Here is a 4,953-nt window from a genome sequence, read left to right as displayed (position 1 = left end):
TCGTAACAGTGATCATGCATTCTTAACGCATCTAAGTTCATTGAGATATCTAATCAATCAATAAATCATAAAACTTGAATGTAAGCATCAGTACATTCATATAGAACGTGAACTTCTCAATAAAAGACATAAACAAGATATTAAACACTTGCGCATTCGCGCGAAATATAAAGTTTTCAACTTTTGAAAACCTCTTGATGTTCTTCTTCCTGGTTGAGCATGGCGATGTGATGAAGTGTTGAGCTTTGGTTGACTGACTCATATATACTAGTGATCATACTAGAAAAATGGGTTAACTCTAGGGTTCAGAGCAAATGAACTGCTCTGATACCACTCTGTCACGACCGGCCCTAATTAAGGATAATTAAGCCTGGGAAACCGTGACTAATGGAGGGAGATTAGAAGCGGGGTAGAAAGGGGAATATTCAAACAAGAAAGGATCTCATTTCATCATTGTTAACAACATGGATATTTATAATATAACGGAGTTTTAGTCGTATAGACTCAAATAACTAGTAAGTTCAGATAACTCCGACTTATCCAAAATAACATAAAACTTCTGAGTACGCAGCGGAATAAGGTTCTGATTACATGTATGAAGACATGTAACCCTAGAGTTCATTAATATATAATAAGACAAAAGAGTCATGCTCGTCTCTTCATCACCATCGGCAGCTGCTCAACCTGCACATTTAGAAATATATGCAGGGCTGAGTACAAAAGTACTCAGTGGGCACATATGCCTACTATGAAATATAACATGCTTCGTAAAGATTTAAATTGTCATGCCATCATAAACAGTACAGCAAGGGGTTTTTCGCTAAAAAGGCCCAAGCTTACTAAATTCAGTTGTGATTCTTAAAGTTCGACTGCAGTCTAAGTTCTCTTGTAATCTATCATATCTGGAACTGTGTGCCGGAGAGGTGGCCACCTCTCACGGTCACTTGACCGGCCAACCCGCTAGATGACTCACGATCACTGGTGTACACTAGCCCTGGCAGGATAGCTATCAACTGCTCAGGACCCGAATTCGATTGCATAATAACTGGCAAAGCCACATCAGATAGATATCATACCAAATATTGAAACATTTATGGCAAGACAATACTTAAAATAACTTCAACTCAAAGATTTTGTCATGAAATAACTTGCTTGAACGTAACATTTAAGCTCATTTGATATATACGAAAGTAATGCCCACCTGTTAGAAACTTTTTGTGGTACAGTAGCTCCTTGACTGATTATTAATCTCGTGCTTGACCTTTATTACGAGAATATAAATAAGATATTGCTCGATTAAAATCCTCAAATAATGAGAATACAGAATTAATTATGCATGATCTTTATGCATGATTTATTACTCCGAGATGATATTAGAGAATTACTACTATTAATCCTCGCTATCAGATCAAATAAATACCAACTAGGTTTCATCTTGCGTGGTTGAGTAATTAACTAAAATAATCCTTTCGCCTCAGGTGTTCTAACCCACTAATTAAATAAATCCATCCTTCGTGGTCGTTACTAAGATATAACTAATTCGACTTATTCGCTGAATAACCTCATAAAATCTCTCGGGCTTAATAAATAGGAATAGAAATAATATAATAAGTTCAAATAATAAAAAGGCTCAACATAAGACAGCCTAATAATTAATCAAACAAATATGGGCTTGATTTTAAATAAATCGTGGCATTCCAATAATTAAATTGAAAAGTTTAGTTGGAGTAATTCATGGACTCAAGTAATTAAATAATTTTAGGGCCCAGTTGAATAAAGAGACAATTAGTTGGGTTCATTTAAATAATTCATCGGCTCAATTAATTAAATAAATCTTGGCCCAATAAATAAATAATTTGATTAGCTGGGCTCAATTAAATAAATCAAACGAGGCCCAACGAAGATAATATAACAGCCCAATAAAATAGATGGCTTCAATTTAAATAAATTTAGTCCAATGAAATAATGTAATAGAGGCCCATCTGAATAAAATAAATAAGGCCCAACTGAAATAATATAACAAAGGCCCAATGAATTAAACTAAAGCCCAATTTGAATTAATAACAAAGATCCGATGAATTAAACTAAAGCCCAATTAAAATAGAATGCAGTTGGGCTTTTATTAGTAAACTCGGCCCAAAGAGAAATAATAAAGGCCCATATGAAAATAAATACAACAAGGCCCAAAGATAAATAAATGATGAAGCCCAAAGAAAAATAAAATAAAGGCCCAAATTTTCGGCCCAACTCAAGCCCACTGAAAATTAAAACAAAACCGGCCCACTGAAACGAAGCCCAAATAAAGAGTCCAACATAATTAAATCGGCCCAATCTTACAATAAATAACAGAAGCCCAAACTGATAAGAATAAAAAGGAAGTCCAATCTTCTCAAAATAAGCCGGCCCAAAAAAAAATAAATAAATAAATGAGGAGGCCCAAATTCTCCCCCTCAACAATCGGTTCTCTCTCACTCTCTCTCAATCATTCGAGCTCTCTCTCTCTCCCTTTTTCTCACAACAGTCAAGCTCTCTCTCCCTTCCTTTCATCAGTCGCGGTCTCCCCCTCTCGATTCAGTCGAGATATTCGATGCTGCCGCTTCCTTCTCCGGCTGTTCGAGTTGTCGGCGTCCAATCGTTGACCGCGCCGCCTCCTTTCCTGAAATCTCCTCTTGCTGACTGTTCGTCCAAGGCGTGAAAGCGAGCCCTAATTCACGGATTGAAGGTCGTCGTCGCCGCTGCAACTTCCGGCGAACAGCCGGGTCTCACTCGATCTCTTTCTCACGCAAAGCCGGCCGCTCGGTCTCTTCTCCTCTCACCGAGATTCCGTTCGGCCACTGTCGTCTGCTCCGGCCGGCGTCATCTGCCGACACGCCTGGAAGCTCTGTTGTTGGACGTCGTCGCTGCTTCGATCCGCCACCGCCGTGGAACCGGCGAGCGGTGACGCTGCTGCTGTGCAATTTCCAGCGAAGGGTGTCGCCTTCGTTGTTCTCCGGTGTTAATGGGTTCAAGTTGCGCCACGCCGCCGCTGCTGCCGTTCTCGGACTTCGTCGTCGTCTTCCTTGAGCTCGACTAAACAGGCAGTCGACCCTATTCCTTAAGCTAAGTTTTTGTTCTATCCCCTGCTATTAATTCATGTTGCTACATGATGGGAGCTCTCATGGCTTTAGTTGTACAGTGGTAATATCTCAATGTATGAATCATACTACTTCCGTGAAATGCCATAAATCATGAGTTCGCGTATGTGGTTTGTTATGAGCTCTATAGATATGAATACAACAGAAAAGTAACTGATGCTATTTCATATAGAGTATGTAACTTTGCTAAGTTTATCAAGCTTATTGCCATGTATCATTTGAATCGGATCATGCTTAATGGTATGAATGCAAACTGGATTGAATATTAGAATGTTGTTGGTGCTTGCTAAGTTCAAGATGATTATACGGTTTTCTGGTATTGTGAAACTAATCATAATCATGCTTGATATGAATGTTTTCTGGAATGGTTGATTGAGATAGTGAATTACCTCACTTGTTTTCAACTGCTTGGTTGTTGCTTGAGTTATATGAACTGGAATGGCTGAAATAATAGATCGAATGTTGTTGTTTTAATAATTGCAGTTGGTTAATGGAAGGAGATGAAAGGAGTAAAACCAAGCTTACCTTAAGGATTTGGCAGCAATAATTGAAGTCTTCCTTCGATAATTGCAGGTGGAACAACAAAATGGTGGGGTGATGATTAATAGAGGATTGGCAAAGTATAGTGGTAGGCAAGAAGTGGGGAGCAAAGGTAGTGGAAAGAAAAAGGAAGAATAAAAAAATGTAGTATAAGATAAATGATGTATTTTCTCTGTCTCGGTGATTCTGTAACTGTAAAGTGGATCGCGTGCTCATATTTGCTTGGTACTGTTTATTTAAATAAATCTCGTATTTCGACATGTGATATCTCACTAAAAACAATAAGTTATAAAATGAATCTAAATTAAATCCGTAGATTTAATTCGTTCATTGATCTGATATCTAAATTAAATCCGCAGATTTAATTAACTTCTTGAGTCGGAAATAATTTACTACCTGAGTAAAAAAAATAAAATCAAATTTCATCTCGCTTAAATAAATAACGTGACTTTGCTAAGTCAGTTATAACTCTGAAATAATATCATTGACTGCTTTAACAATATAAATTCAGGATCATAAGCTGAATTCATATCTGGATAATAACCGTTTTCATTCACTGATGAACAAAATAAACACTCATTACTGGATTTAAAATATATAAAAGAGCGGGTCACTACACTTATTTGCCTCAAACAGTTTAATTGCATTAGGGCACCATTCACTCTTCCAGTGATCAGCAAGCACTTTCCTATCCCTTATCCTACTCATTACCAACATCCTAATCTCCTCTAGCATTGAAATTATTGGCTTATGTCTAGCATCAGAAATACTTGAATTGAAAGACTCACTGATGTTATTATCCACCATGTAGGTTGAACACTTTGTGCTTTGATAGGCTCTGCACCATCTTTCAGTAGGATAGTGGAGTAGATCCTCGGCTGCCTTCTTGTTTATAGCTGAAATCTTGGCCAAATTCAACTTATACTCTTGCTGAAATGAGCTCCATGCAGTAGTCCAAAACCGCTTCTTTAACTCCTCTCCTCTCCACTTCTTACTCTAGTTGGCATAAATATGCCTGGCACACCACCTATGTTCAGCTGCAGGAGTCACTTCCTTCACAGCCTCTATCAATCCCTAAACATAATTGGAGTAGTTAGTTGTCATTCAAATTTGACAGCAACAAAAGCAGTGCAAATAGTCATAAATACTTACCTTTTGCATATCTGACATAATAGTCACCTCATCACCTGTTCCAAGGTTGAGCTCCTGCCTCAACCAACCCAGAAACCACCTCCAATTGTTCTTGTTCTCTTTGTTTACAACTGCCCAAGCAATGGGC

General features: G+C 38.0%; 1 long non-coding RNA gene across 1 annotated transcript; it reads right to left on the bottom strand.

Annotated features, from left to right (window-relative positions):
- Nucleotides 1–1,196: 1,196 nt before the first annotated feature.
- Nucleotides 1,197–4,246, bottom strand: LOC131022433 (uncharacterized). The gene is made up of 3 exons (XR_009101293.1): nucleotides 3,660–4,246; nucleotides 3,524–3,576; nucleotides 1,197–1,261 (listed from the first exon to the last, which is right to left on the bottom strand). It is a non-coding gene; the product is annotated as an uncharacterized LOC131022433 (long non-coding RNA).
- Between the last annotated feature and the right edge of the window lie 707 nt (nucleotides 4,247–4,953).

The sequence above is a fragment of the Salvia miltiorrhiza genome, chromosome 4 (genome assembly GCF_028751815.1).
Source record: "Salvia miltiorrhiza cultivar Shanhuang (shh) chromosome 4, IMPLAD_Smil_shh, whole genome shotgun sequence".
In the NCBI taxonomy this organism is placed as follows: domain Eukaryota; kingdom Viridiplantae; phylum Streptophyta; class Magnoliopsida; order Lamiales; family Lamiaceae; genus Salvia; species Salvia miltiorrhiza.
Note: the sequence above shows the minus strand (reverse complement) of the source record. Positions and strands in the feature narration are given on the sequence as shown.